Genomic DNA, 14,558 nt, shown 5'->3' with positions numbered 1-14,558 from the left:
TGCTCCAGGGCTCTTGTGTTACACCCTCTACCTTCCCAGCACGAGGGAGAATGCTTCTGCAAGAAGGAATTAATGCAGAGAACTGCAGAAGAATGTGTGACGACCTCTCTTGACACAGCAAAAACTTTCCGCCCATGTTACCACAAAGGAGAGAAGGTAATGCAGTTTGAGGAGGAGGATGTCACCGACTATGTAAACCTTTTAAAACAAGCAAATGTGGAAAGAGGGAAAGTTTCCCAAGACAAACATGAGTATGCAAGTCAGCTCGGTCATTCTCCCCTCATTTTTCTCATTAAGACCGAAATTGGGCATTGACTTCCATCCCCATCAACAGGGCCGTTGTGATGGGCATGAGTGGTCCTCTCTCTCTCTCATTTTTCTCTTCTCACTCTCAATTTCCCTCCTTTTCTCACTTATCTCTAAACCTCCATGGACATGATATGACAATGACACGTCCATAAGCACACGCGTTAGAGAGCTAAAGAGGCAAGGGACACCTTGCTAATAAGTCCAACAGTTCTTAATTTGATTAGCTGTGGGAAATAGGAATTTTACTCAGTTTTTCTTCACAACTTTAATCAAACTCCAGCTACTTTCCTTCAAGATAAATCAATAAACTCTCCTTAACCATAGTCCGCTATTACATGACTCATGTTATTCGTTTGCGTCAGGAAAAAGCTCAGAATCACTGAGCAAGATGGACCCAATACTTTATTCTCTGTAAACAAACTTTGGTCCTTTTAACCAATCGAGTTGATTTCTAATTTTCTTATTCATTCTAATTGAAAATGAATAGTTTGTGTTGGTGTGAGACAAGGACATGAGCTGTAATTATGTTCAGTGCTTCAGATTCTTTCTTTGATACTGTTTTGCAAGTATTCCAGCTGACATTGGGGCTTTGTGGTGATTGCTTCATTAAAGGGTAAGTATGTCCTAATCAGCTAAAGCATTACTAGAAAGCTGGTGTTTGCCAATACTGTGAGAATATACCAGCTATTTTCTTTGCTTTGCTTTGCTTTCTTTATAGAAGGAAAAGGTACCTTTGAATGTCAGTTACCCAGCCCTACCTCAGTGCCAACCACCTTCCCTGGTCTCATCTATGCAAAGTAGGATTAGAGTTAAAGGACTGTATGATCCTTTAATTTTCCTTCCCTAAATAAATACTGATCTACAAATTAATCAGGTGCTATATTCAAATACATATACATAAACCCTGGAAATACTAAAAGGTTGTGAAGCTTACACTCCATTTTACAAAGCATCTCCACAATGGACACAATCAGTTTTCCTTCTCAGGCCTCTCTCCTGCGATCCCTACTAGATTTGAAAGTTCAAGTAAATAACATTTCTAAGTATGAAGCTTAAACATGGAACCCTTTGGTTCTCCTTGGAAAAACATGGACTGCATCAATCATTTTTAGAAATTTATAAATCAAAGGTGCCATGTTTTTGCATATGTTTATATTTCTAGTCTTTAAAATGCAGTGGACTAATCTGTCTGGAACACACATCAGCTAAGAGTGTTTAGTTGATAATGCTTTTAAGTTGTCACGTAGGGACATTTAAAAAATTCATCTTAATTGGTTTTATTAAGGTATACATAACTAAGGAATACTGAGCTTCAAAAGAGATTTACCAGACTAGTGAAAACCATTCCACACATGTATTTATCTCATATAGAATGTGAAGACAATATATTCTAACATATACTTGTATTTTTTTCCTTCTTTGCCCATTCATAAACAAAATTCATTATTGATCTACCGACAACTGAATATTTAAAAGAGAAAACAATGGTATAATTATTTGCATTTCATGATTCCCTCCAATATGATCTCATACCCCATATAACAATAAGTGAAGTAGTGTAGGTACATTCTTATTATTTTTAAAAAATGTCATTCCTTGCAGGCTAAACCTACCATAATTATTTTCATAAAACTAATCACAGGTCAGGTATTCCAGCAAACATTCCTGTTCCTTGAGCAATGCTTTCAAAATAGTTTTAATGAAGAAAGTTACATGCATAATTTTTAAATCCCTACAAAGAGCCTTTTACTATACAATACTTATAGAGGCTACCAAATAGAAGCCTTTTATATTCAATGAAATATTTTATATTATTTTATATTAAAAACCACACTAGGACTAACATAATAGAGAACACTGGGGAATGCCAAGTTTTCTTCTGGATGAAATATTGGAAAATGTATGTTTGATCACTAAGATTAGTTGGTTATTTTATTTCTATTATGGAAAGACTTTTGTTTGGTGTGTGTGTGTGTGTGTGTGTGTGCGCGCTTTGGGCCTAAAAGTTAATTTGACTGCTGTCCATAAGTGAAGTGAGCAATTCAGTAATTAACTTTTGTGTTTTAAATGTATGAACTTTAATTAGATTTCATTATAAACAAACAAACGTCAACCATAATTATAAGCTCCTTGGTTTACCCACATATTATCCCTTTTCAAACAAACTTGATGTCAGACAAATTAAAATCAAGCAGCCAGCAATTTTGAGTTGAATTTTACATGATCTGCTGGTAACCTGATTACTTTAACTTCAATATCATTACAGGAAAAGTATTTCAGGAAAAATAATGACAAGAATTCCAACAGGAGACAAGCTTAATTGTATTGATTCAAAAGACGCATGTTCATAGGAACCATGTTGAAGGAATAATGTTATCTCAAATCTACAGTTTCTATTAAAATAAAATTGTCCAGCATGAAAGAGGCAATTAAGATTGGTGTCTGCCGGACTAGAGATACTAAACTAACTAAATAATTATCTGGGCCCAATTATCTTATACTTTAAGTAGCAAAATATCAGTGTGGAGCAACCACCAGGCATGCGGTCTGCAGGTTTATTTACTGACTGGTGTATCTATTAGGACCAAGAACAAGTGAAGCTGTCAGGACATAATGAAGGTAAATGATTAGTTAGCACCAAGCCTGAACTCTTCTTCAATGCAATAAGAGTTAATTAAAGTTTACCACCAACATCAACCAAAGCAGGCTGTTGATCAGGTTTCAGCATTAAGTGCAAACAGACAATAGTTGCCAGCAATTAGTGCAGCTATCAAATGACATGCGATGATAATTATACATTTAAAACAGCTAAAGACTGGGGGTTGGGGGGGGGTAAAAACTAATCAGCCTCTTTGACGACAAATACTCAAAGGGCAGGAAACAGGTATCAGATTATTTCACTTCAACACTGTAAACCAATAGAGTTAAATAAGAGAAGGTTGCATGGGTACATTATCCGAGAGAGAACGATTCACTGGATCCAAAATGAAATAAATCTGCTAGCATTGGTCTATCAAAGATAAGGACTTCTGTAGCTAAAGAAAATAAGTTGCTTTTCAATTACAGTTTCAGAATGAAGTCTGCTTAAACAAAGTTGAGCTTCTTGGTTTTGTGCAAATTCAACAATGCAACAAGTATTGCACCATAATCATTGTAATTTAAATTAAGTATTAGCTTTCACTCCAAGGTACTGTCAAAAGTACGTTTTGTGCCTGAATGTTATGCTTGGGTTCTCAAATATTATCTCCCTGAAAAGTTTTTGGATGTTGGGATGGAAATTCTTTGAATACAGCTCCACGTTGAAAACAGAAGCCATATCTACATATGATTTAGGTCTTTCCTTGATGACACGCAGATCCATAACTTCAACCTGGAAATCCATGGACCTGCCTGAAACACATCCCTTACAAGAATTTCAGTTCAATCACCCCCTTCTTTCGCAGTGTTTGGCCTGCAGCCTTTAGCAGGTCTCCAGAAATGCGCCCATCCTCATGACCTCCACCTCTCCATTTTCCCAACTAATTCTGTTATGCTAAGGATTTGTACAGAGCGGTGGCTAATCCCAACATTTCCCTGGAGCTAAATCTAAGCCATGGCCGGCTCCCAGCACAAAAATGTCTCCCTCCAAAAGCCCTTTCGCCCCCTTCAGCTCTCATACCCTCATTGGTCCTGACATCCTCACTTCAGCCATGACAAATGAGCTGATGACTGTGACGCGCCTGCACAGGGGGACGGCTTTATCTGGAGATATCATCAACTCTCACCATCCTCTGCTAATATGGCTCTTCTGGGTTAATGTGTTGTGAAAATTGGAGGAAATTTTTGTGTAAATATATGCACTTTAAGTCGTAAGAGACCAACTTCATCAAAAGGAGCAAAGGGAAGCTAGAATGGATAGGAGGGTGGGGGGAGAAAGACTCACAGGCCCTGAATGTTGCTCTGGGGACTCAAGTCACTCCGCTCAACCTCTGTCACACTGCGAACCAGCCAGCTGACTCTCTTAAAGGTCCCGTCCCCTCGCCACGAGAGACCAGAGCAGAGCAGAATTCGTGGAGTGACACAAATAAACCCTCTCGATAAACCCCGCTAAGCCATCACAAGCCCATTGCTTTGTTTCTACCCCAGCATGGTACACAGTTTCTCCTCAAACCCCTAATTTCCTATGTTATTAAATCCCTCTCCTTCATTTTAGTGGAGGGATGGATTGTCAACACCCATCTTATTCCAAGGTCCTCGCATTCTTCAATTAGAGAGAAGCAGTGTTTTTCCAACTAGTATTAAATGTGAAACTCTTCAAGCTTCAAAGAGAAGGGAGGGTGAAGCATGCACATTTAGCATAAACACCACCTTTACATTAAGTCAGAACCCAAGTTCCTGTTCCCTAGACCTTGCTATGTATACTATGGACTTGACAGGGTAGATATTTGTTGTAACCTCTCCTCTCAATTCATGTGAGGACACAGCCAATCCGAGTCAACTGTCGCACAACAGACCTCGGAAAAGGAGGTCAGGCTTTGAGGAAAGTGCTATTCAGTCTTGGGCCATGCGAGGAACTCTTTTTTTCCTGTCCTTATCGGCATCCATCCCCCTTCCTAGAGCAAGAACCACGCCAAGTGCTCGTGTGAGGCTTATGAATAACTCAGAGGTGAGCCACTTTAAGTGCGGCCCACGGTTTCCTTGCTGACAGTGAGCACTTAAACAGGCTTCTGTGACCAGCAACTTCTCACCAACCGCAATGATTCCTAATCTGCACCCTGCTTCGTTCTGAGAACTAAATGACCCACCCACTTCTGCAAGTTTTCACCTTTCGAGCAACTCTTGTCCTATCTCCAAGCAGCTTAGCTTTACAATCCTAGGAGCAGCAGCCTGCCCTAAGGCCATCACTGTACCAACTGAAAATCTTCCTTTGCTGGGAAAAAAAATCCACAAATAAAAACATCTGCTGCTTAACAGAGTTATTCTCTAATTAATATTATAGACTCTTTGGAAATGGGAAGAGCTAAGCCAACGACAGTGAAAAAAATGTTAAATGACCTGCTGCAGGGGACAGACACACACACACACACACACACACAGGATCTCATCAGCTGTGCTCTGTAGCTGCGTGATATTTCCCAGGTATTTTTCTGAGCTTCAATTTCCTTATGGGTTAAACAAGGGAATGGTTCTATATCCCTTCTGACTGCAACACTCTATGGTTCTACTATAAAAACCTATTTAGATTGTGTTGGAAGATAGTTTTCCCTATGGAATTTTCCAAGACAGACCCAGATGTTTTTAAGGTCGTATATTTCTTATCAGTACTTAGATTTCAAGAAGAGAGGCAGATTCCAGTAGGATAGTAAACTGAAGTTTCCTATTTATATTTTTAATTATCATTCTTTTTTTTTCATCCATCCGATAGATATTTATTGAGGATATTTATCAAGGATTTGCCAATAATGTCCCTCACTGTGAATACAGTGATTAACAGGTGTGAGTGCTGCCCTCATGGAGGCTGAAATTTTTTGAGGAAACAGTTAAAAGAGCATTATGAAAAATGCTAGGATGCTAATTGGTTTCTTCCAATGAAATATAGCCTTACCCTATCAGTGTTCATGAAACACTTTGCCTTAAATGAATGTGCTTCCAATGAATTGTCAAGTTCAGGGCTACTTATAAATGACCAGAACATAGGCAGTACACACACTTTAATTTTTAAGAAAAACTGTAAGAAAGATTGTGGGCCAAGTATATAGAAATATAAAGCAAAAATCAAACTCAAAACTGGGAAATCACAACCCAAATACACTTATATTTCCCATAAAAATATAAATAATAATTTAAATGTGTATTATAATGGGAATTTATTATGAATTTTTAAAGAACGTAATAGAAATTGATTTTAGTTTAGATGGTCAAAAATGAATTTATAAATTTATCAACTTCATAATGAATCTTATCATCGTTGAACCTGGGTATTCTTCCACTGAATAATGCATTGCTCTAAAAAGATAAAGGGCTATGATCTCCTCTAAGAGATAAGCCAGGATGAGACTTATAAATTGGCTACAAAATCCCCCAAGAATATTGAAGAGTTTTATAAGATTGCTGGATGATTAATAACTGGGTCTGTTCTCTAGATTGGTGTAACTTTTGCTGTACAGGGTACCATGTAATAGTCCTGATAATCCTTTCATGGCACGTCAAAATGTCATAATACCAAGTATATAGAAAGGTGTTCCTGTGGCATCTAAATCAATTTGGGGAAATTCTCTACTTCAAAGGCTTTCAAGCAGGCTGGGTCAACTTCAAGACTGAAATAAGGTTTGTGGTCTCTTCTATTATTGTATACTAGAGGCCCGATGCACAAAATTCATGCAAGAGTTCCCCTGGCTGCTGGCACCGGCTTCCCTCTGGCACCTGGGACCCGGGCTTCCCTCTGGCAGGCACCCAGGACCCAGGCTTCCCTTACAGCCCTGGCTTCATCAGAAAGGTCGCCTGGAAGAATGTCCAGAACGATGCCTGGTCTAATTAGCATATTATGCTTTCATTATTATAGATAATGAACAGCCTGGAATCTTGAGTTCATATGGATAGACCAAGATCTGAATTATTTAAAAACTGTTTCTGTTCTAATTTGCTTCTTAGATAAAAGACCAAGAAATATATTGAACATCTCAAAGCCCCTTGGAACCAAAGCAACATGTGATGATGGAGTGGCAGATAATGAAGTGGAGGACTGTCCACCGAGATGCCATCGAGGTATCTATCGAGGAGAAGTTATGAGAAGAAGGATCCTACAGCTTCTCCCACTCTTAGGCATACCCATTGTCTAATTCCTAGCTCCTTCCCTTGTGGGGGACAGGGGCGTCTCTACTAAAAAGATTCCTGAAGATTTGCTTGATGAAACACTCTTTAGTTGAGCATTACATGAAAACCAGCTATTGAAAATAAAGAGAAAGGAAACAGTAGGGTCTCCAGCAGTAGGTTCACAACACTTTAGTCTTCTGCAATCTGTACAAGAACTTTGAGGGAGAGAGGAAACGGAGACTCAGAAAGATTAAATAACTTGAACAAGTCATCACTAACAAGAAGTTAACTCAGGTGTCTCATAGATTGGGTTACCATTGTTATTGGTCATTGAGATGTAAAAAAATTGAGTGGATTTTCAAACCTCTAAAACTCAAGTTAAATAAATTAATTTATAAAATAACCCAAAGTAAACAGCATCAAAGAATGTCTGGTTTTAACTAAGTGGCATCCTTTCTATACACTATGCTGCCTCTAAAACATGACAGTACTGTCTTCGTTTACTGTCCTTACACAGAATTGAAACCCGTTCTTCTTAACACCGTGGTCATGATTATGAAGAATGCATTTTAAGTCACTGAGATCATCAGTGCTTTTATGAATCACAGACTCTTCTTGACCATTCAAAGCACTGAGTCTAACCTGCTCCTGAAGCAAAAATATGTTTACAGTCCCAGAGATAAGAGGCCACCCAGATTCTACTTGTCTCCTTTTAGCAACATAGAACTCACTCACTCAGAGGAGATGCTATTGGGTCACCATTGGCATTTTCCTTTTCCTCTCTTCACTATCTCCACCACCTGCGCATTCAGTCACATAACAAACCCCTTTCCAAGCAGCCAATAGAGTTGCATGACCATCAGTCCCAGAGTTGGGATATCTGGGTTCTTGTGCTAACATTGCCCTGGGTGACTCAACAATGACTTCTCCTGAATTCTATAGCCATGTTTTAAAACGAGCTAGTTGAACTGAAGTTCTAAGGCAGTTTCCAGCTTTATTATTTTTTGAGTTTCCAGTTGCCTTATAACCCTACCTACTCTTCTGTTGTGATCATGTTGTCCAGTCTTTAGGAAATAAAAGGAATTTAGTCTACAGAGAGAAAAATCTCACAGGTCTCCCCTATAAATACATCTAAAGAGGAAAGAGAGACTCTAACTTAGAAAGAGGGTAGAAGACTGTGTGTGTGTGTGTGTGTGTGTGTGTGTGTGTGTGTATACACTCCTATTTTGCATCTACTAAGCCAAAAGAAATAACTTATTCTCAATTAATTAGTGGGCTCAGAAAATTTTATGTACTAATCGCATTATTCCTAAATATATGGGGGAAAGGGACTAAAAATCATATTTTAGAGAATCCACATTAATAGACTTTCAGGTTTAGTGAAGGTAGTTTAGGAGATGAATGGGCTCTTCAATTTTACCCTTCTCAGCAGGCAAATTTGAAGATTTTCCATAGGCTCCTGCTTACAAAGTTTTGTTGTTAGTCATGCAACCAGGTGGCACTCACCAGCTGATGGGTTTTTGTATTTTGACACTGTTAAAGCTATGGATTTTCTTTCTTCTTTACAGTGAAGGAGGAGAATTCTATGGACAGTTACAAAATGCATATTTTAACCCCAAAGTCAATTTTCCCTGATTAAAAAGATTTAGATCTGAGTAAATACTTGCTAGGACACTATTGAACCTATAAACTTTGTCTTTAGAGGTATGTGCTATAATGGGTACCATTCAGAAATTACCAACTGCCCACTGTCCTATCCCCAGGACAAGCACACATCAGAAATGATCAGTCATCTGAATGTATGAGGCTAGTGTGCAAACCCCTGACCTGGATGACTGAAATGCCTCCTCAGGACTCCGCTGGGGCCACCAGGCCATTATGACATATTAACAAAGTCAAGCTGCCCAAAATCTTAAATTTTGTTTATTTTTTTTTAAATCTCTAGAACGTTAGAGCGGCTAACTATATCTGAGGTAAGCTGCTTGGCAAATACGACGTTAGTGTCAAAGCCCTTCGGAAGTTGTGTGCATACATTCGAAAGTGCCTCAAAATGGTAAAATTTGATTTCATTCACAAACCTTTAAAAGAGAAGGGGCATAGAGAGCAGCTGCCCCTATGGATAGAGGGTTGTGTGTCAAACGTGAAACCCTATCAAACTTCCAAGGCAACTTGTGAACTTCTGACACGAAGGAATTAACAGAACATCAAATCCAGCAAGATCACAGAGGCACAATCCTGTGCAACAAAATAATGCCATTGAGCCCTCATTAAAAGACCATTTTGTCCTTAGCCATCAAAGACTGTGAGAGTATGAAGATCTTGGTTATATCATCAGGGATAACCAAAACAAGTGCCAAGAGCAATTGTGCACTTAGTTCTCACATGTGTCCATCTGTTCACATATAAACATATATTCTGCTTTCTGTCTGATTTCTAAAATCTTGATATCAGAATACCCTGGGCTTTTGCCCATTTCCTAGGAATGCAGACATCACATAGCTACTATTAACCCATGTGTGATCCACTTCCATGGGGGCTGGAACGCTGCCAGGCACAACACATGGTGCTTGGTTAACAATGTCTTAAAATATAAATGAATTTATTTTTTAAATTAACACATTTTTCTTATGGAAATACCTTAATAAGCCCTTCTGCATGTAAAAAAAAATAGCCTCCATGTGGATTTTTCTGTTCTTTTAAGACTTTTTGCAAGCATATCATAAAGTTAACCATAAAAGTTTCTGAAACAATCCAGAATTTCTTGACAAATTTTTTAAAGGACTCTAGTAAAGAATTTGGGGGACTTTATATAACAAAGATCAAACACTTTTCCTTTACAGTATTCTGTACTCAAGAGGCAACCTTTATACTTTAATTTACGTGAAAACACTCCTGATTTCCCAAGTTTCTACGTAAACCATCTTAATAGCACCGCAGCCACGGAACCACTAAAGTGATGAGGTTGTAAGTTCTACAACCTAGCAGCAAAGCAAGTTAGGTTAATATCTGGTAGGATCTTTCACTCCGGCTCTAGGCCAGCCTTCAATGGCCCATTTACTTCCCCAAACCAGGAAGAGTTTGTTGACAATGTATACATATAAATAATTACCTACACTGCATTTCATTTACATAGGTACAAAAGAACCAATTCCCATCTTCTAAAGTGTTTGAACACTTACGGTATTTTAACCACCCTAATTATGACTAAAGACGACCATTTAGTGCCCTGATCATGTTGTCAACTGACAACCAGCTAACCAGCTACAGCCTTCTGTAGCGACAAGAGAAAACCCTTCTGCAAACGTTTCCAAGACTGAACACACAGCACTTGCCCACTTTTTAAAAGACTTCTCTCTAAATGAAAGACATCCACAAGGCAGCCTGAGATCCTCTGGTGCTATCCCTCCCAACCACAGAAGCTGATGGGCCACCTACAACACTCAACGCTGCCAGAGTCACACTACACAACTGTTTCTCAAGGGAAGTGTGCCACCAACTCAGACAGCGGTGGACAGCCAATGGAGGGTGAAACACACTAGGTATTCCATCATTAACTAAATTAAATATCCACACTGTACTATTGGCCACTTCTAAAAGAACTGTTTTTGCCAGCAAAGCGCTGGGAATTCCTGGCACCCAATAGCCAATATTTGACCAGCCTAGCATGTTTCTGAAAACTCTTCCACACACAAACCTCTGTTTATCATCCTCTGGCTACACCGTTGTCGTACATATTACTTCCCCGTGATGATGGAAACTCGGGGCATCTTAGAAAGTTGCTGAAATCTGAGCCCCTGCTTGTTTTCTCAAAGTCTTGGACAAACATAACTTTAGAGAGAGCAGAGCATAGGCATAAAGAAAGAGGAGACTGCATTTTCATCTTCCTTTCATCTTAGTCATTCAGTCAGCCATTCAGGACCCCATTCAATGGAGCTTTTCATTATGCAAAAAAATGCTAATCCTTTTCCGATGCTTTCACACTTGTATAAACCCCCATTCCTTCAGCTGAAAAGCAATTATATCAGTTTACCTTTCTGTCAAAAACAGGATTAATATTCCAATAACAGAATCTCCTTTCTCTCTCTATCTTTTCTGCTTTAGGAAATGAGAGAATATTAGTAGAGGCATTCTGAGAACAAGAATACGTTATTTTAAACATGATGATGTTAACCACGGATGGGTGGGAAAAGGAGCCTAATCAGAAGAAGACAAAGTCCTTCAGTTCCTGCAGAAACTCTTTCCTGGGACAGAACTGACCTTCCCGCAGCTGCCCAGAGAGTGAGACTCACTCTGGCCTATTAATCAGAAACAAATTATGAAAGAATGTCGCTGGACTGGTTGACACTATCCCATCTTGGGAGAGTCCGGAGCAGCCTCGTAACAATGTCCTCTTCATGGATAATGAACAGCCATGACAAATGGGGCAGAGCAACTATTTATTTGCATATGCAAATTCTCACACAGGGGAAACATGTACAAACAAGTGTCATTGTAAGGTGGATTAGGCAAACAACGCTTTCTTTTTTAGGATATTCTGCAGCCCAGAACATTAGTCAGCACAATTAAACCAGTCTCCATGGAGACTAATGAAATTTCACCATGGTATGAGTTAAATTAGATAGCTAGTTATGTGTTTCCACAATCCAACTTGCAATCCATTATGGTTTTAGAACAATACAGCAATTGTGCCTAGCTGATCTTTGCCAGCTCAACAAGCTCCTAAGTTGACAATTTGCATATGTTAATATAATTAAGCACTAATTACATGAAACTTGTACATATTCACAGGCACTTTCCCTGGGTGCTTTTCAGTTTGAACCTTGGCCAAGTCTTTAACCCTTAGAATAGTCTTAGAGGAAAAAAACTCTGCCTGTGGGGACAGCCCCTAGGCAGACACAGAAAGGCTCCTCATTTATAAGCACAAAGCTTAACCTGGCTTCTCATATTTCCAGCAACAATGACAGAAAATATTTGGTGAGTGTGCTAGGGACCAGGGGGAAGGGGGGAAGGGGGGAGAGGAGATGCATTAGTCTTTAAAGACTCATAACGAGTATCTTCTCATAGGCAAGCAATGACATTCATTTCAAGAAAATGTTAAGAAAGGATTTGCTCTCACTGACAGTGTCGAACCTTGGGAGACGAAAATGGTTTGACAACAGCAAAAATAGCAAGTAGAAAAGGAAGAAGGAGCCAGCAGCACCTAATGAGCTTTACATAAATATATGCAGAGGCAATTAAGCAATGTTAATTACTATGACAGCAGTTAATTGAATATAATTAGATATTTTAAGCCACTGAATAAAGCACAGTTAAGATTAATTTTATTGAGATTAATTGTAAATAAGGATAGATTAGCTCTGTGTTTTGACAGGCATAAAAAGTAGTTCTGCAAATTAAGCAGGAGCATGGCCACCAGTCCAAAAATCATATATTATTTTAATGTCACACCTCAGAATCATCTCCTCAATAAACATGACTTTTCAAACCCAAACAGACAGGAATCTTGAAGAAAAACAAACAGCTTGCAGAGATTAAAGAGCCTTTTGTCCTTTTTCATGTGCATTTCTTTTAACAGACTAAATTAAGCGAGTCTGGTGTACGTTTTTGAGGAAGGAACATTTCACACTGAATGGAAAAAATGTTCTATCACATATGAAATTCGTGCAGCTGTGCGGAACTTGGTCCAGATGGTTTTAGACTATAAAACACCACCAAATGATAGACAGTAGGCCTTCCCAAGATCACGCGATAAAGTCACAATCTTTTATTTTGACCTCCTAAATCTCCGCTTTGGTATTATTTCCAACCAAATTACATCTTTTCTTTCACAATTGTGTCACCAAGAGGGTTACAAGAAACACTATGCCTACTGAGTGCTGGAAATCAATGTAAAAGAAATGGAAGGCCTCCTTATACACACAGCAACTAAGTCACTCCGCCACAAATGCAATGATAGCTATGACAACACCCTATGCAGATGACAACTCTTGAGTATGACTCTGACAGACAATGGTGTCTCGAAATATTTCTTAGGAAAATACTGCTACGTGAAAATCCCTCCCAAATACTTTCACACCCAGCTAATCCATGTCTGTCTTTAAGAAAATGAACACAGTCCTCAAGAATGCTGAACAACTCACTAATAAGAAAGGCACTTCAATTGATTTTGAAATAAATCAATAGGTGATTAACATAATATTTTTAAAGCAGCAGTATGTATACATACATGTATGTGTGTAACAGAAACATATATATGATGTTTCCGATACCTCGTAGCTCTTAATAGAACCAGGGCTTTATGCCACTGAGTTGCTTCACAACTTCTTCAGGGTGTCCTTAGTCTTTATAACGAAAATCCTAAAATGGTCTGTGAAACAAGACTAGGACAAGCCATTCTGCAGTGAAAGATTTTAAATCATCCAGCCTCTTCTAATAGACTTGAGACTTATTGAGGTAGAAACCATAAAAAATGAAGAAGGGAAATTTAATCCCTGAAATATTGATTTGCACATTAATATCATATAGGCAGAGGGCAATTTGGCTTCGTGGAAATGACACATTGTCGACCCTTGGTGAAGTCAGAGCCAATCTAACTGCTGAACATGTCTGAATCTCAAGAGTTATTAAGGGCCTCCCTTCTTGCCTTTATGACTTTTCTTCAGCCTACCAATGCAATCTTAAATGTATTATCTTTAAGAAATAATTGTAAAACCTCAGGGGTTTTCCAGTTAATGGAAGGGAGGCCAAACCACATCAGATTCTGAAATGCAACATTAAACCCTTGCAATCAACAAAAGCACCTCAATTCTCATCCATCCAGGGCAGGATCTAATATTGTTATTAAAGATAATCAAATTTCATTGTGTAAATTTAGGTCCATGGTCAGAATGGAAGTAGTAAATTCTGCAATATTAAATAGCGATTTTCTCAGCCTGCTGTCTGTTTTCCTTGCTGGTGCAGCATCTTTTCAAATAATTCTACTAGCTCCAAATTAACCAACAGACTTGAGCTCATCTGCTAAAAATGCCAAAAGATGACAACAGAGCTGAACAGGTTTCCTTCAGTTTTAACTTTAAGTGGCAACTTTCACTTCCTGGACCCAGAGTCCGTTCTCCCTGTCTGACCCCCCAGTTGGGGCTGTGGCTTTGACTTACACAGCTGGTTCACCTGACCTTTCTTTGTTCCTTAGGTACATTTCACTTTTCAGATTTATGGTATTTGCCCCATATTTCATTGACTATATCTTCATTGCCATAAAATGAAAACACTTCAACATCAGCTTACTCTTTTAAATCCAAAAGCAACCAGCCGCTGAATAAACACACTATGATGCTCTCTCCCCAGTTTCTGCCATAAATACTAAAACCGTTTTTAAAATAACTGCATAAACCTTATGAGCCCCACACTGAAGCCAGGTGTGAGAGGTTAAAACAGCTGGCTAGCCATCTTATTTTTGT

The 14,558-nt window shown here is 38.8% G+C and overlaps 1 protein-coding gene across 1 annotated transcript in view; it reads right to left on the bottom strand.

The window, feature by feature from the left end:
* ZFHX4 (zinc finger homeobox 4) overlaps positions 1-14,558 on the bottom strand; it is a 196,756-nt gene that overhangs the window by 179,491 nt on the left and 2,707 nt on the right. The gene's annotated exons all lie outside the window — the stretch shown is intronic.

This window comes from Myotis davidii, unplaced genomic scaffold (assembly GCF_000327345.1).
Source record: "Myotis davidii unplaced genomic scaffold, ASM32734v1 scaffold200, whole genome shotgun sequence".
Lineage (NCBI taxonomy): Eukaryota > Metazoa > Chordata > Mammalia > Chiroptera > Vespertilionidae > Myotis > Myotis davidii.
Note: the sequence above shows the minus strand (reverse complement) of the source record. Positions and strands in the feature narration are given on the sequence as shown.